The 19,782-nt window shown below is 37.8% G+C and overlaps 1 protein-coding gene across 1 annotated transcript in view; it reads right to left on the minus strand.

The window, feature by feature from the left end:
- Nucleotides 1-17,292: 17,292 nt before the first annotated feature.
- Nucleotides 17,293-19,782, minus strand: part of LOC126068915 (putative P2Y purinoceptor 10) — a 233,339-nt gene continuing 230,849 nt past the window's right edge. The window contains exon 4 of the transcript XR_007515773.1: nt 17,293-17,617. The gene's annotated coding sequence lies outside the window, so the exon portion shown is untranslated. The remainder of the gene's footprint in view (nt 17,618-19,782) is intronic.

Raw genomic sequence — 19,782 nt, forward strand, 5'->3', positions numbered from 1 at the left:
TACAGTAATTCATGTCCATGACTTATTTCTGTTCCCATTTCCCATCCTCCATTCCACAACATCCCCACCATGACTGGACCAGGAACTCAAGGGTTGGGTCTTATACACCTCTATATCCCCTGGATCACCTAATGCCATGCTTGGAACATGGTGGGTTCTCTGAATATGCACTCAAAAATATTTACATATTCAGCATCTACATCTTGCCAGCTACTGAAAGTCAAGACTGCCTTCCCCAAATATGTATTTTTCCTGTTGGTCATTCACTCCTTGGCTACATTTTAATGAATTTTCATCTTTATGCTCTAGCCTTGAACATTGAAGTGCTCCTGTATAGGACATCTCCCTTAACATTCCTCTGGCTCCCTTCTCGGAGTGCTGATGCTGCTTCCACTTTGCTTATCCATTGCTATTGAGTTGCTTCTGACTCCTAGCCACCCTATAGGACAGAATAGAACTGCCCCATAAAGTTTCTGAGGCAGTAATCTTTATAGAAGTAGACTACCACATCTTCCTTCTATGAGCAACTGGTGGATTTGAAGTGCTGACCTGATGTAGGAGGCTTTCAAATGCCAAAAAAAGAAAGACCTAGTTGGCTCTGTGCTATTATGATTACGGTGATGGAGAACAAAGATGGAACAAATTTTACTTGCATCAAAAAACTAACCCTCATATTTCCTTGGTACAATTCTCCCTTGAAAAAAAAGAAGAAAATTAAAAATGAACTGATTCCCTGAATTCAGCATACAAAGTTTCTAATAATCTATAGTTCAGAAACTATCTCACATGAATTTCTGTTCAACTAAAACTGAAGCTTCACTTAATTTTACTTAGTATATGATTCAAGAGTATTTTCCAGCAATATTATATGTTTGAATATCTAGAAACACACTAGTTACCCAAACTAACACAAACTGAGATAGAAAATCTGAACAGACCCATAACAAGAGAAGACATAAAAGAGAGAATTAAAAAAAAAAAAAACTCTCAACAAAAACAACAACAAAAGCCCTGGCCCAGACAGCTTTACTGGAGAATTCTACCAAACGTTAGAAGAAAAGTTCACACCAGTAATACTCAAACTCTTTCAGAACACAGAAAAGGAAAGAATACTCCCAAATTCATTCTATGAAACCAGCATAACCCTGATACCAAAACAAGGCAAAGACACCACTAAAAAAGAAAATTATAGACCAATATCTCTCATGAGTATAAATGCAAAACTTCTCAAAAAATTCTAACCAAAAGAATTCAGCATCATATAAAAAAAAATAGTACACCAAGACCAGGTAGGATTCATACCAGGTATGCAAACATGGTTCAACATGAGAAAACCAATCAATGTAATGCATCACTTAAATAGAAAAAAAGAAGAGAATCACATGATCATCTCAATCGACACAGAAAAGGCATTTGATAAAGTATAATACCCATTCCTGATAAAAATTCTCAATAGAATAGGAATGTAAGGAGAATTCCTTAGCATAATAGGGCATCTACACAAAACAACAGCCAACATCATTCTTGATGGAGGCTGAAAGCATTTCCCATGAGACCAGAAACAAGACAAGGATGCCCTTTATCACCACTCTCATTTAACATTTTGCTGGAAGTCCTAGTTCAACAATAAGAGAAGAAAAAGAAATAAAGAGCACCCAAATAGGAAAGGAAGAGGTTAAACTATCCCTATTCACAAACAATATGATCCTATATATACAAAATCCCAAAGGCTCCACAAGAAACCTACTAATAGAAAGTTTCAGCAAAGTAGCAGGATATAAAATCAACATTAAAAATTTCATTGGATTTCTATACACTAACAAAGAAAACTTTAAAAAGGAAATTGGGAAAACAATATCATTTATAATAAGAGAAAAAAAAGTCCCTAAAAATATAAAATACATTGAAATAAATCTAACCAGGGACATAAAAGACCTGTATAAAGAAAACTACAAAACAATATTTCAAGAAACCAAAAGAGACTTACAAAAATGGAAAAAACATACCATGCTCATGGATAGGAAGACTCAAAATTGTGAATTTTTCAATACTACCCAAAGCGATATACAGCTATAATGCAATCCTGATCCAAAAACCAACAGCATTCTTTACTGAGATGGAAAAACTAATCACCAACATTATACAGAAAGGAAATAAGCCCCAGATAAGCAAAGCATTATTGAAGAAAAAGAACAAAGTAGGAGGACTCACACTACCTAATCTTAGAACCTACTATACAGCCCCAGTAGTCAAAACAGCCTGGTACTGGAACAACAACAGACACAAAGATTAATGGAACAGAATTGAGAACCCAGAGTTAAATCCATCCATTTTTATCTACATGCAGCTGATATTTGACACAGGATCAAAGTCCATTAAATGGGGGAAAAGACTGTCTCTTTAACAAATGGTGTTGGCAAATGGATGCCCATCTGTAAAAAAAAAAAAAAAAAGAAAGAGGACCAATACCTCACACCATACACAAAACTAACTCAAGGTGGATCAAAGACCTAAATGTAAAACCTAAAAAATTAAAGATCATGGAGAAAAAAATAGAGACAATGCTAGGGGCCCAAATACATGGCATAAATAGAATACAAGCCATACCTAGCAATGCACAAACACCACAAAAAAAAAAAAAAAAAAACTAGATATCTGGGAGCTCCTAAAAATTAAACACTTATGCTCATCAAAAGACTTCACCATAAGAGTAAAAAGAGAACCTACAGACTGGGAAAAAAAAATTTTGGCTAAGACATATCCAGCAAGGGTCTAATCTCTAAAATCTATAGAATCTTCAACAACTCTATAACAAAAAGACAAATAATACAGTTTAAGAAAATGGGCAAAGAATATGAACAGACTCTTTACCAAAGAAATTTTCAGGCAGCTGACAGACAGGTGAGGAAATCCTCACAATCATTAACCATTAGAGAAATGCAAATCAAAACTGAAATATCATCTCTCCCCAACATGGCTGGCACTAAACCAAAAAACACAAAATGACAAATGTTGGAGAAGTTGTGGGTAGACTGGCACTCTTGTGCACTGCTGGTGGGAATGTAAAGTGGTACAACCACTTTGGAATACAATATGACACTTCCTTAAAAGGCTAGAAATAGAAATATCATAAGATCCAGTAATCCCACTCCAAGGAATACACCCAAGAGAAACAAAAGCCATCACAAATAGACCTATACACACCCATGTTCATTGCAGCACTATTCACAATAGCAAAAAGGTAGAAACAAACTAAATGCCCATTAACAGATGAATGTATAAACAAATTACAGTATATAAACACAATGGAATACTATGCAATGTTAAAGAACAATGATGAATCCGTGAAATATATCACAACATGGATGAATCTGGAAGGTATTATGCTGAGTGAAATAAGTAGATCACAAAAGGACAAATATTGTATGAGTCCACAGTTATAAGAACTGATGAAAAGGTTTACACACAGAAAAAAAATTCTTTGATGGTTAAGAGAGTGAGGAGGAAGGATAAGGGGAAATCACTAACTAGATAGTACACAAGTGTCAACTTTAGTGAAGAGAAGGACAATACACAATGTAGGGGAAGTCAGCACAAGTGGACCAAAGGAGAAGCATAGGTTTCCTAGACACATCCAAACACTTTGAGGGACTGAGGAGCTGGGGCTGGGGGCTCGGTACCATAGTGTCAGAGGACATCTAGTTCAATTGACATAGCATAATTCATAAAGAAAATGTTTTACGCCCCTCTTTGGTGAGTAGTGTCCAGGTCTTAAAAGCTTGCGAGCAGCCATCTAAGCTACATCTATTGGTCCCATCTCATCTGGAGCAAAGGAGAATGAAGAACACCAAAGACGCAAGGAAAATGTTAGCCCAAAGGGCTAAAGCACCACATGAACCAGAGACTTCACCAGCCTGAGACCTGAAGAACTAGCTGGTGCCCTGCTACCTCCAGTGATCACTCTGGCATGGATCACAACAGAGAGTCCCAGGCAGAACAGGAGAAAAATGTAGAAAAGAATTTAAATTCACGAAAAAAGACCAGACTTACTGGTCTGACAGAGACTGGAGAAACCCCTGAGAATATGGTCCCTGGACACTCTGCTAACCCAGAACTGAAACTATTTCCAACCCATTATTTCAGACAAAGGCTAGACAGGTCTATAAAACAAAAAATAACAGATGTGAGGGGCGTGCTTCTTTGTTCAATCAAATATATGAGCAACTCCTGTCCAAAAGTAAGATGAGAAGGCAGAAAGGGACAGGAACTGGACAAATGGACACAAGGGGTGAAAACGGGGAGCATGCTGTCACACTGTGAGGATCGCAAAATTATAACCAATATCATAAAACAATATGTGTATAAATTTTTGAATCAGAAATTAACTTGACCTGTAAACTTCAACAAAAAGCACGATAAAAAAAAAAAAAGAAAAGGTTTACACACCGAAAAAAAAAATCTTTGATGGTTATGGGGGGGGGGAAGAAGAAATCATTAACTAGGTAGTAGACAAGTATTAACTCTGATGAAGAGAAAGACCACACACAATAGAGGGGAAGTCAGCACAACTTGATTAAAGCAAAGCCATAGAAACTTCTAGACACATCCAAACACTTTAAAGGGCTGAGTTAGGGAGACTGAGGGTTGAGGACAATGGACTCAGGGGACAACTAGGTCAATCGGTATAATAGTTCATAAAGAAAATGTTCTACATACATGTAGGTGAGTTGAGTCTGGGGTTTTAAAAACTTGTGAGCAGCCATTGGGAGCAAAGGAGAATGAAGAAAATGAAAGACACAAGGAAAATATTAATCGAAAAGACTAATGAACCACAGCCTCCACCAGCTTGAGCAAAAAGAACTAGATTGTGCACTGCTACCACCACTAACTGGTCTGACAGGGATCATGATAGAGGGTCCCAGGCAGAGTGGGGGGAAAATGTAGAACAAAATTCACATTCACACACACAAAAAAAGGCCAGACTTACTGGCCTGACAAAGACTGGAGGAACTCCCAAGACTGTGACTCCGGACACCTGGTTTACTCAGAACTGAAGCAATTCCTGAAGTTCATCTTTTAGCCAAAGATTAGACATGCCCATAAAACAAACAATAACACATGGGAGGAACATAATTCTTATTTCAATCAAGTATACGAGACCAAATGGGTAATACCTGTCCAAAAGCAAAGATGAGAAGGAAGGAAGGGACAGCAAAACTGAAGAATAGACACAGAGAACACAGGGTAGAAAGGGAGAGAGGGAGAGTGCTAAAATGTTTCGGGGATTGCAATCAATGTCACAAAACAATTCGTGTGAAAATTTTTGAATGAGAAATGTATTTGCACTGTAAACTTTCACCTAAAACACAATAAAATAAAAAATATATATGTATTACACATTTGGTTGCTTATCCAGACAAAACCTGATTCAAATGAATATCAAGGATGCTTGCAATTTTGCTAAGACTTGCTCTGAGCAAACTGCTTTTATCTATGAAGGTGTTAACTGATAACATATTAAGACTTCCCCCATCAGGGGGGCAGGCCCAAGATGGTGGAGTAGTCAGATGCTTCCGGTGGTCCTTCTTACAACAAACACCCAAGAAAACAAGTGAATCAATTATATATATGACAAGCTAGGAACCCTGAACATCAAAAGCAAAATCAAGAAATCAGACTGAGTGGCAGGGGGAGGGGAGATGGTGCAGAAGCAGTGAGGAGCTGCTGGACATGACTCAGCTGGAACTGGTGCCCCTCAGCCTCAATCCTCTGCTGCGACCACAGCCAGGCTGGCAGCAGCGTTCAGGACACGGTTACTTCAGGAAAGAAGGTGAGTGAAGTGGTGCAGCCCCAATCCCCTGGCACGACCGAGTTGGGGCCTGTGATAGTGTTCGGGACTCGGTCTCCACAGCCACAGAAAACCAGCAAAACAGAATCTTCTCACGCCTCCAAGACCAGCAAAAAATAGTGCTTTCAGCACAAGATAAGTGATATTACCTAATTTACCATGTGGATCTAATAGCTCCCTTTTTGAAAGAACTCTCTCCTATCTATTTAATTCCTCCTCCCTCTGCCCCAAGCCAGCTTCAGTGACAGTCAATTCTCCTGTGCTTGAGATAGGTCCTGCTGTGCATCCTGAGCCATTCTCCCAGCCTTGGAGAAGGAAAAAATTAACCAGAAAGGGAAAAATAATTTGCCAGTTCCCCTAACTGGGAAATCAGGGCAGAAGCAGCTCCTGTCCAGGCACAAGTGGTCCACAGATTTTGAATGCCTTTCATCCTGCATGGACCCATGTGCCCACATTTCAGCATCGAGGCTCTTATTGTTGTATTGCAAGGGTGTATGTGCCTGAGTTCTGACTTTAACTGTTTTTCATCTGCATGGTGGAGAGGTGGTTTTTTGATGTTAGACATCACTCTGCCTATTAAGCAGGGTCCTCACCTACCCACATCAGGGGCCTGAGGACTTGTGGCTCCACCCATGCCACCTAGCCACCCCCTAGAGGAGTCCAAGGATAAGTGATGCCTTCCAGTCCTTACACTTAAAAGCACTGGGTGCCTATGGTATGGCTACAGAGCCCACCCACCTGTGAGCTCTAGAGAACAGTGGCACACCTTCCTCACGGACACTGGGGGGAAGGTTGTCAGAGTGTGACTCCCTGCTGCTACCAGAAAACTGTGCATACACCAATCACCACTGATGCTTTAAGATCACAGGTGACAGATTGCATCACACACTTGATGACCAACTATCTGGACACCTGAGCTGAATCCATACAAGAATAGTGAATAGACTCCTAGGCTCATATACCTGGTAACAGCTCTAACCATCTGGTGACAGGACATCAGAGCTTCAAAAGCCCCAATAATCAAGTTAGCTCACCCAAGTAGCTTTTTTGGGTATATCAAAATAAAACAAAGCAAGAAGTTAGGACACAGTAAGCAAACATAAAACAAATTAATACAGGAAATTATACATGGCCAGAGACAACAGTCAAAATCAAATCACATAAAGAAGCAGGCCATGATCATTTCAACAAACTCCCAGAAAAAAAGACTCAAGGAATCTTCTGGATGAAGCCTTCTTCCTGGAATTATCAGATGTAGAATACAGAAGATTAATATACAGAACTCATCAAGAGATCAAGAAGGAAATCAGGCAAAATGCAGAACAAGCCAAGGAATACACAGATAAACCAGTTGAGGAAATCAAGAAAGTCATTCAAGAGCATAATGAAAAATTTAATAGGCTGCAAGAATCCATAGAGAGACAGCAATCAGAAATTCGGAAGATTAACAATAATATTTCAGAATTAGACAACTCAACCCAACATCAGAGGAGCAGAACTGAAGAAACAGAAGCCAGAATTAGTGAGTGAGATTGAAGATAGAACACTTGGCAACAATATATTTGAAGAAAAATCAGATAAAAGAATTTTAAAAAATGAAGAAACTCTAAGAATCATATGGGACTCTATCAAGTGACTGGAGTACCAGAACAGGGAGGGTTAACAGAAAATACAGACAGAATTGTTCAAGATTTGCTGGCAGAAAACTTCCCTGATATCATGAAAGATGAGAAGATATCTCTCCAAGATGTTCATAGAACCCCATATGAGGTAGATCCCGAAAGCAAACTTGCCAAAACCAAGGATAAAGAGAGAATTTTAAGAGCTCCTCGGGATAAGCAAAAACTCACCTACAAAGGAGAGTCAATAAGTGTAAGCTCAGACTACTCAGCAGAAACCATGCAGACAAGAAGGCAATGGGATAGTATATAAAAAAACCAAACCAAACCCAGTGCCGTCGAGTCGATTCCAACTCATAGCGACCCTATAGAACAGAGTAGAACTGCCCTATAGAGTTTCCAAGGAGCACCTGGTGGATTAGAACTGCTGACCATTTGGATGATACATACAAAGCCTTAAAGGAAAAAAAAAATTGCCAGCCAAGAATCATATATCCAGCAAAACTCTCTCCCAAATATAAAGGCAAAATTAGGATACTTCCAGAAAAACAGAAGTTTTGGGAATTGGTAAAAAGACAACCAAAACTACAAAAAACTACTAAAGGGAGTCCTCTGGTTAGAAAATCAATAACATCAGATGACAACCCAAAACTAGAATACGTGACAGAGAAAACAAGTATCAACCCTGATAGTGAAATCACAAAAATAAATCAAGATAAAAAAATGCTCAAAACAGGGAAACAGTGACATCATTATGTAAAACATGGCAACATTAAATCAATAAAGAGGGACTAAAAATGTAGTCATACATCTTTCCTATAGAGAAGAAGTTAAGGTGACATAGAGAGATAAAAGTTTGGTTTAAACTGAGAAAAATAGGGGTAAATAATAAGGTAACCACAAAGGAAACTAACATTCCTACACATCAAAAATAAAATACAAGAAAAACATAAAGAATCAGCAAAAACAAAACCAACAACAATGAAAAAGAGGGAAAAAATTATAAAGAAAAATTCCTAGCACAAAAAATTAAGTGGAAAAAAGAAACTATCAACAATGCAAAAAAAAAAAAAAAGACATCAAAATGACAGCACTGAACTCATAACTATCCATAATCACACTGAATGCAAATGGACGAAATGCATCACTAAAAAGACAGAGAGTTGCAGAATGGACAAAAAAAAAAAAAACATGATCCATTTCTATGCTGCCTACAAGAGACACACCTTAAATTCATAAAGTCATAAACAAACTAAAACTCAAAGAATGGAAAAAATATATCAACAAGAATATAAAATATATTTTTATATATGTACAAAATATATTTTATATATTTACAAAATATATTAAATATATATTATATTTAAATTATATATATAATATATATTAAAATATATAAAATATTTTTTATAAAAAAATAAACAGCTATCAAAGAAAACAGAAGTGGTAATACTAATTTCCAACAAAACGGATTTTAAAGTCAAATCCACCACAAAGAATAAGGAAGGACACTATATAATCATTAAAGGGACAATATACCAGGAGGATATTGCCATATTAAATATTAGGCACCCAACGACAGGGCTTCAAGATACATAAAACAAACTCTGACCTCACTGAAAACCAAGATAGACACTCCACAATAATAGTAGGAGACGTCAACACACCACTTTCAGTAAAGGACAGGGCATCCAGAAAGAAGCTCAATAAAGACACAGAAGATCTAAATGCCACAATCAACCAACTTGACCTCACAGACATATACAGAACACTCCACGCAACAGCAGCCAAGTATACTTCCTTTTCCAGCGCACATGGAACATACTCTAGAATAGACCACATATTAGGTCATAAAGCAAGCCTTAACAGAATCCAAAACACCAAAATATTGCAAAACATCTTCTCTGACAATAAAACCATAAAACTAGAAATCAATAACAGAAAAAACAGAGAAAAGAAATCAAACACATGGAAACTGAACACCTTCCTCAAAAATGACTGGATTATGGAAAAAATAAGGACAGAGTAAAAAATTCATAGAATCAAATGAGACTGAAAACACTTCCTATCAGAATCTTTGCAACACAACTAAATCAGTGCTCAGGGATCAATTTTTAGCAATAAATGCACACATATGAAAAAAAGAAAGGGCCAAAATCAAAGAATTAATCCAAGAACTCAAACAAATAGAAAGAGAGCAATTAAAGAAATCCTCAGTCACCAGAAGAAAACAAATAATAAAAATTAAAACAGAATTAAATGAAATAGAGAACAGAAAAACAATTGAAAGAGTTAGCAAGACCAAAAGCTGGTTCTTTGAAAAGACTAACAAAATTGATAAACCATTGGCCAGACTGACAAGAGAAAAATAGGAAATGAAACAAATAACCCAAATAAGAAATGAGATGGGCGATATCACAACAGACCCAACTGAAATTAAAAGAATCATAACAGAATACTACGAAACATTGTACTCTAACAAATTTGAAAACCTAGAGGAAATGGACAGATTTCTAGAAACACACTACCAACCTAAACTATCACAGAGGTAGAAAACTAAATACACACATAACAAAAGAAGAGATTGAAAAGGTAATTAAAACACTCCCAACAACAACAACAAAAAGAAACCCTGGCCCTGATGGCTTCACTGAAGAATCCTACCAAATTTTAGAGAAGAGTTAATACCACTGCTACTAAAGACATTTCAGAGCACAGAAAAAGATGGAATTTCAGAGCACAGAAAATGATGGAATACTCCTAAACTCATTCTATGAAGCTAGCACAATGCTGATACCAAAACAAGGTAAAGACACCACAAAAAAAGAAAATGACAGACCAATATCCCTCATGAATTTAGATGCAAAAATCCTCAACAAAATTCTAGCCAATAGAATTCAACAATATTTCAAAAAAATAATTCACCACGACCAAGTGGGATTCATACAAGGTATGCAGCAATGGTTCAACATAAGAAAAACAATCAATGTAAACCATCACATCAATAAAACAAAACACAAGAACCACATGACCTTATCAATTGATGCAGAAGAAGCATTTGACAAAGTCCAACATCGATTCATAACAAAAACTCTCGGCAAAATAGAAGGAAAAATTCCTCAACATAATAAAGGGCATTTATACAAAGCCAACAGCCAACATCATCCTAAATGGAGAGATTCTGAAAGTATTCCCCTTGAGAACAGGAATCAGACAAAGATGCCCTTTATCACCATTCTTATTCAATATTGTGCTGGAGCTCCTAGCCAGAGCAATTAGGCTAGATAAAGAAATAAAGGGCGTCCAAATTGGCAAGGAAGAGGAAGTATCTCTATTTGCAAACGACATGATCTTATACACAGAAAACCCTAAAGAATCCTCAAGAGAACTACTGAAACTAATAGAAGAGTCCAGCAGATTATCAGGATACAAGATGAACATACAAAAATCAGTTGGATTCCTCTACACCAACAATAAGAACATCGAGGAGGAAATCACCAAATCAATACCATTTACAGTAGCCCCCAAGAAGATAAAATACTTAGGAATAAATCTTACCAGAAAAGTAAAAGAAAACTACAAGACACTACTGGGAAAAACATACCTTGCCTGTGGATAGGAAGACTCAACATTGTAAAAATGTCTATTCTACCCCAAACAATCTATAGATACAATGCAATCCCAATCCAAATACCAATGACATTTTTTAATAAGACGGAGAAACAAATCCGTAACTTCCTATGGAAGGGAAAGAGGCCCCAGATAAGTAAAACATTACTGAAAAAGAAGGACAAAGTGGGAGGCCTGATTTTAGAACATATTTTACCACCACAGTAGTCAAAACAGCCTGGTACTTGTACTGCAACAGATACATAAACCAATGGAACAGAATTGAGAATCCAGACACAAACCCATCCACATATGAACAGACAAAGTCCCAAAGTCAGTTAAATGGGGAAAAGACAGTCTCTTTAACAAATGGTGCTGGCATAACTGGTTATCTCTCTGCAAAAAAATGAAACAAGACCCATACCTCACACCATGCATAAAAACTAACTCAAAATAGATCAAAGACCTAAATATAAAATCTAAAATGATAAAGATCATGGAAGAAAAATTAGGGACAATGCTAGGAGCACTAATACATGGTGTAAACAGTATACAACACATTACTAACAATGCAGAAGAAAAACTAGATAACTGGGAGCTCCTAAAAATCAAACACTTAATACTCATCCAAAGACTTCACCAAAAGAGTAAAAAGATTACCTACAGACTGGGAAAAAGCTTTTAGCTATGACAGTTCCAATCAGAGGCTGATCTCTAAATCTACATGATACAGCAAAAACTCAGCAAGAAAAAAACAACCCAATTAAAAACTGGGCAAAGGATATGAACAGGCACTTCACCAAAGAAGACGTTCAGGCAGATAATAGATGAGTGAGGTAATGCTCAGGATCATCAGCCATTAGAGAAATGCAAATCAAAACTACAGTGAGGTACCATCTCACCCAGCAAGGCTGGCATTAATCCTAAAAACACAAAATAATAAATGTTGAAGAGGTTGTGGAGAGACTGCAACACTTATACACTGCTGGTGGGAGTGTAAAATGGTACAACCACTTTGGAGATCGATTTGGCACTTCCTTAAAAAGCTAGAAATAGAACTACCATAAAAAAAAATACTATCCAACAATTCCACTCCTTGGAATATATCCTAGATATATGAGAGCCTTCACACAAACAGATATATGCACATCCATGTTCATTGCAGCACTGTTTACAGTAGCAAAAAGTTGGAAGCAACCAAGATGCCCATCAATTTATGAATGGATAACTAAATTATGGTATATTCACATAGTGGAATACTATGCAACGATTAAGAACAATGATGAATCTGTGAAAAATCTCATAACACAAAGGAATCTGGAAGGCATTATGGTGAGTGAAATTAGTTTCAAAAGGACAAATATTGCATGAGACCACTATTTTAAGAACTTTAGAAAAAGTTTAAACACAGAAGAAAATATTCTTTGATGGTCACGAGGGTGGGGAGGGAGGAAGAGGGGTATTCACTAATTAGATAGTAGACAAGAACTGTTTTAGGTGAAGGGAAAGACAACACACAATACAGGAGAGGTCAGCACAACTGGACTAAACCAAAAGCAAAGAAGTTTCCAAATACAACTGAATGCTTTGAAGGCCAGAGTAGCAGGAGTGGGGGTTTGGAGACCATTGCTTCAGTGGACATCTAGGTCAATTGGCATAACAAAAAGTATTAATGAAACGTTTCGCATCCCACTTTGATGAGAGGCTTCCGGGGTCTTAAACGATAGCAGGCATCAATTGGTCTCAACCCACCTGGAGCAAAGGAGAATGAAGAACACCAAAGACACAAGGTAATTATGAGCTCAAGAGACAAAAACATAAACCAGAGACTACATCGGCCTTAGGCTGGAAGAACTAGATGGTGCCAGGCTACCACGGAACACATCAGAAAATCCGTGATGGAGCAGGAGAACAGTGGGATGCAGATCTCAAATTCTTGTAAAAAGACCAGGCTTAATGATCTGACTGAGACTGCTGGGGCCCTGGAGATCATGGTCCCTGGACCCTTTGTTAGCCCTAGATTGAAACCATTCCTGAAACCAACTCTTCAGACGTGGATTGGACTGGACTATAAGTTACTGGTGAGGAGGGAGCTTCTTGGCTCGAGTAGACACATGATACTATGTGGGCAACCACTGTCTGGAGGTGAGAAGAGAAGGAAGAGGGGGACAGGAGCTGGTTGAATGGACACAGGGAATACAGGATGGAGAGGAAGAATGTGCTGTCTCATTAGGGGGAGAGCAGCTAGGAGTACATAGCAAGGTGTGCATAACTTTTTGTATGAGAAACTGACTTGATTTGTAAACTTTCACTTAAAGCACAATAAATAAATTAATTAAAAAAAGACTTCCCCCATAAAATTGTTTATTCATATTTTAATAAAGGAAACTCAATGATTAAAAATACTAGATTACTGAAATGATCTAATAGCTAATGGTGGTCTTTGAGACACAGTAGGAGCAAGTAGAAGTGCTTTTTGGGATATGGAGCCCTGCTCAGTAGCCATGGAATCACAGACCAGAGGCAACTACTTGCTCAAAACCCAACTTTCATTTTGAGTATTGGTTAGGTGCACAAAAAAAAAGCGGGCTTAGTGCTTCAAGTGCCTGGAAATGATGTGGGCTGGTTGAGGTATGTGCATTTTTGTGGGGAGTAATTGTAAAAGCATGAGGCATGAGTAATTACAAATATTGGATAGAAGAGAACAGAAGAATTTCTTCCCGATTCTGATCAGCACACATGGTAAACCTCATGGATTCTTTTTTACTTTTGAATATCTTCAAATTCAAATAGCTTACAGTCTTTCCAGGAACGCTGTTCAACAGAAAACTGCGTGTAGGTAAAGAACTGACTACAGGGCAAAAAGCAAGTATTTTGGGAAGTTGTTGCCAAGCTAATGCTCCAAGGAAGTTCTCCTAGTGAGTTCACTATGTCTACCCTACTGAATATTCCACCCGACGTTTTAAAGACAGGTCTTCTGCCTGGTTATCACATACAATCAGTTTTCCAACTTCTCTTGTCTTTGACTCCTTCTATGATTCTCCCATAGGTCAGCTTCATGAGGAAAGGAAATGCATCTCTGGGCAGACAATGCAGTTATTGTTGAACACTGTTGTTTTGCCAGGAACTTCTACTTAGCTGAGTCTAAATGTGCTTGCTGAGATCTAAAAGCACATTTCCTCTTCAGTAAACAGTACATTGTGTTCCTTGCTCTGGGTAGTATCCTTTCAGTTATTTGGAGACAGCCTCACATCAAAAGTGAATAATACCTGGTTACGTTGCCTTTCCTCATATATCCTAGTTTGTAATCATATCATATCCTGGAGACAAGTGCACACCAGTTGGTATTGGGAGTGAGTAGTCCTAGAGGCTATTGAAACCTATGCTGAGAATTAACAGGTACTTTAGCCACTATCTACTTCTTTACCCCTACCATCATAAATATATATATATATATGGCTGTTTTTTTCTTATATAGCTCCCACCTTCCAGAGGCTTTCTCTTAGTCATATGATTTACAGGTGTCTAATTTTCCACCATGCGTCTGTCCATTTGTCATACCGTGGGGGATTGTGTGTTGCTGTGATGCTGGGAGCTATGCTATGGTATTCCAGCAGGTTCACCCATGGTGGACAGGTTTCAGCTAAGCTTCCAGACTAAGACACAGTAGGAAAAAGGACTTGGCAGTCTACTTCTGAACAGAATTAGCCAGTGAAAACCCTATGAATAGCAGTTGAACATTGTCTGATATAGTGCCCGAAGATGGGCCCCTCATATTGGAAAGTGCTCAAAAGACGACTGGGAAAGAGCTGCCTCCTCAAAATAGAGTTGACTTTAGTGACGTGGATGGAGTCAAGCTTTCGGGACCTTCATTTGCCGCTGTGGCATTACTAAAAGTGAGAAGAAACAGCTGCATCCATTAATAATCAGAATATGAAGTGTATGAAGTGTGGATCTAAGAAAATTGGAAATCATCAAAAATGAAATGGAATGCATAAAGACTGATATCCTAGGCATCAGTGAGCTGAAATGGACTGGTATTGGCCATTTTGAATTAGATAATCATATGGTTTACTCTGCTGGGAATGACAACTTGAAGAGGAATGGTGCTGCATTCAGTGTCAAAAAGAACATTTCAAGATATATCCTGAAGTACAATGCTGTCAGTGATAGGATAATATCCATAAGCCTACAAGGAAAACCAGTTAATACTATTATTCAAATTTACACACCAACCACTAAGTCCAAAGATGAAGAAATTGAAGATTTTTACCAACTTCTGCAGTATGAAACTGATCAAACATGCAATCAGGATGAACTGATAGTTAGTGGTGATTGGAATGTGATAGTTAGAAACAAAGAAGAAAGACTGGCAGTTGGAAAACATGGCTTTGGCGATAGAAACAATGCCGGAGATCAAATGATTGAATTTTGCAAGACCAATGACTTCTTCATTGCAAAAACCTTTTTTCACCAACATAAATGGCGACTATACTATACACATGGACCTCGGAAGACAGAATACACAAGAATCAAATCAACTACATCTGTGGAAAGAGACAATGGAAAACTTGATATTATCATTCAGAACAAGGCCAGGGGCCGACACCAGATCAGACCATCAATTACTCATATGCAGGTTCAAATTGAAACTGAAGAAAATTAGAACAAGTCCACGAGAGCCAAAGTACAATCCTGACTATATCCCACCTGAATTTAGAGACCATCTCAAGAATAGATTTGATGCGTTGAACACTAACTACAGAAAACTAGACGAGTTGTGGAATGACATCAAATACATTATAAAAGAAGAAATCAAGAGGTCGTTAAAAAGATAAGAGAGAAAGAAAAGACCCAAATGGATGTCAGAAGAGACTGAAACTAGCTCTTAACCGTCAAGTAGCTAAAGCAAAAGGAAAAAAAAATGATGAGGTAACAGAGTTGAACAGAAGATTTCAAAAGGTGGCTTGAGAAGACAAAGTAAACCATTATGATGACATGTGCCTGGAGATAGAAAACCAAAAGGGAAGAACTCACTTCCCATTTCTCAAGCTGAAAGAACTGAACAAAAAATTCAAGCCTCAAGTTGCAATGCTGAAGGATTCTACGGGGAAAATATTAAATGACTCAGGTAGCATCAAAAGAAGATGGAAGGAATACGCAGAGTCACTACAGCAAAAAGAACTGGTCAACATTCAACCATTTCAGGAGGTAACATACAATCAGGAACCAGTGATACTGAAGGAAGAAGTCCAAGGTGCACTGAAGGCATTGGTGAAAAAACAAGGATTCGGGAATTGATGGAATACCAATTGAAATGTTTCAACAAACAGATGCAGCTGGAAGTGCTCACTCATCTATGCCAAGAAATATGGAAGACAGCTTCCTGGCCAACCATCTGGGAGAGTTCCATATTTATGCCTATTCCCCAGGAAAGGCAATCCAACCGAATGAGGAAATTATCGAATAATATCATTAATATCACATGCAAGTAAAATTTTGCTGAAGATCATTCAAAAGTGGCTGCAGCAGTATATCAACAGGGAACCCCCAGACATTCAAGCCGGATTTAGAACAGGATGTGGAACCAGGGATATCATTGCTGATGCAGATGGATCCTGGCTGAAAGCGGAGAATACCAGAAAGATGTTTGCCTGTGTTTTACTGATTATGCTAGGGCATTCAACTGTGTGGATATTAACAAATTATGGATAACATTGCAGAGAATAGGAATTCCAGAACACTTAATCGTGCTCATGAGGAATCTGTACATGGAGCAAGAGGCAGTCTTTCAAACAGAACAAGGGGATACTGCATGGTTGAAAGTCAGGAAAGGTGTGGGGCATGCTTGTATCCTTTCACCATAACTATTCAACCTGTATGCTGAACAAATAATCTGAGAAGCTGGACTCTATGAAGAAGAACGGGATATCAGGATTGGAGGATGACTTATTAACAACCTGCTTTATGCAGATGACACATCTTTGCTTTCGGAATATGAAGAGGACCTGAAGCACTTACTGATGAAGATCAAAGATCACAGCCTTCAGTATGGATTCGCCTCAACATAAAGAAAACAAAAATCCTCACAACTGGACCAATACACATCATCACGATAAAGAAAAGATTGAAGTTGTCAAGGATTTCATTTTACTTGAATCCACAATCAATACCCATGGAAGCAGCAGTCAAGAAATCAAAAGACTCATTGCATTGGGCAAATCTGCTGCAAGGGACCTCTTTATTTTAAAGTGTTGAAAAGCAAAATGACATCTGGAGGACTAAGGTGCACCTGACCCAAGCCATGGTATTTTCAATCATATCATATGCATGTGAAAGCTGGGCAATGAATAAGGAAGACCAAAGAAGAATTTACGCCTTTGAATCGTGGTGTTGGTGAAGAATATTGGGTATACCATGGACTGCCAAAAGAACAAACAAATCTCTCTTGGAAGACGTATGACCAGAATGTTCCTTAGAAGTAAGGATGGCGAGGCCACTTCCCACACACTTTGGACATGTTGTCAGGAGGGATCAGTCCCTGGAGACGGACATCATGCCTGATAAAGTAGAGGGTGAGCGAAAAAGAGGAAAACCCTCAGTGAGACGGATTGACACTGTGGCTGCAACAATGGGTTGAATCATAGCAACGATTGTGAGGATGGTGCAGGACTTGGCATTGTTTCGTTCTGTTGTACATAGGGTCACTATGAGTCGGAGCTGACTTGATGGCACCTAACAACAACAACAATTTTATGCTTTTCCTTTTATCTTAATCTGGGTTTCTAAAAATGTGATCCCTGGACTAACTGAAAAAAATGCATATTCTGAGATGGTCTGAATCTTAATTGTTAAAGGGTAAACCCAAGGTACCTACATTTTAAAAGGACCATATCTGAGAACCATCAAATCTGAGAACCTTCACTTCCTTGAGTGAAAACGGGCAATACAAATATCAACTCAGTCGTTTTGTCGAGCTTCATAGGCACACTGGAGTCTTTGCTGGTGTTCATTTTGCTTTTCTGTCTCCGTGGCCTGTGTTGATTGATTTTTCCTCTGCTTAAAATCCTCTATCCCAACTTTACCTGTTGAAATCCCTCCTATTCTGCAACCTCTTTTATGTATGCTTCTTGTGATGTTCTCAAATCACCTCACAGTTATGTATGGGTCTATAATGCATTTTTACACTACTGCGAAGGTTTTATAATGCTTTTAAACACCTATATATAAGTCCCTTATAATGTGAAGTTAGAAATAATTTCTGAACTTAGAGGCCTGCATACTTCTATAATGCTCTTTATTAGGAAGTTGTTCTAACCTTGGAAATAGATAATAGTAGTTCATAAACAACTTCTTTAAATTCGGCTGTGCACCTACACTCTGTGATAATGGAATGTAACATTAATCAACTCTTTGTAAATTGGCCTTGAAATGAAACATAAATATGTCTCAAAACAATTTCCATAGTTTTCTGTTAATTAAATCTATAAATTTACCCTGGTTCATAAATATGCCATACGATAATTCCTTAATTGACAATAAAGCATACTATAAATTTGCAAAACATAAATATGTTATACCACAATTCCCTAATTGGTAATAAAATATTATACCAATTATGGTTAAACACAACAGCACCTAACCTTTATCTTGCAAAGTCAAGGTGAAGGAATAGTATATAAGCCAAAGATTTCTGCTCACTTGCTGGAGCAGAAGACAGAGACAAAAGGTCTCTTTGAAGGTCTCTTTGACTCTGGCTTCCTCTAAAGACACCTTATATGAGATACCACCTGCCACAACTGACCTCGGATCCTAGCTACAGGGGACCTCCTCTGAGTTTGAGGAGTGCTCAAGTCTTCCTCCTTGAGACCACTCATTAAAGGTAAAAGCCTGAAGTCTGAAGATTTGGACTCTAACCGTTAAACTAATATTTTAATTGTTTATTCTGTTTCTCCAGTGCCAAAAGAGTATCTTGAGGTCTTACCTGCATGCCTTGTCATGACTACCTTGCAATAAACTAAACGAGTTCATGCATGACAAACCTAAGCATTTCTTTATTTTTAAGGTTAAATCCTCCAGGACACCCTCTATCAAAATGCTACCTTCTCCACGAAGGTTTTCATTATCCCCTGCCTAGTTGTGATCATACCCTCCTGTGAACGCTCATAACAGTGTGTTTGCATTAGAAATATGCTTCTTTCTTATCCTTTCCACAAAATTATAAGCTCTTTACCAGAAAAGACAGTGTTTTAGTGACCTTTATAAATCTTTACCTCCTAAGTGTCCAGCTACTTTGCATGTAGCAAGAACTCAATTAGATTGAACTAAGTTTACTGAGAATCTAGATCAAAACTTAATATCATAGAAAGATCCCCTTATGTCTCATATACGTTATGTTCTTTTAAAAATAATTTGAATACAGCTCCATTTTGCTGACTATTGTTTGACTTGGGATTTATAATGACTGTCAAGTCTTTGTTATTTATTCATGGTTAAAACTACTGTAAGTTCGTTATGTCTAGAAACCGTGAAATGGGAGTGGGTTTTGCTGTGTATATTTTCAACAAAAACAAAATTTAAAAAAAAGGTCATCACAGACTTCAAGACCACAAAAACAAAACACAACAACAAAACACTTTTGATAGGTGTTATAAAACACTGAGCAGACCATTTAGAATTATACATAGCCAAATATCTGCTATCAGT

Source organism: Elephas maximus, chromosome X (genome assembly GCF_024166365.1).
Source record: "Elephas maximus indicus isolate mEleMax1 chromosome X, mEleMax1 primary haplotype, whole genome shotgun sequence".
Lineage (NCBI taxonomy): Eukaryota > Metazoa > Chordata > Mammalia > Proboscidea > Elephantidae > Elephas > Elephas maximus.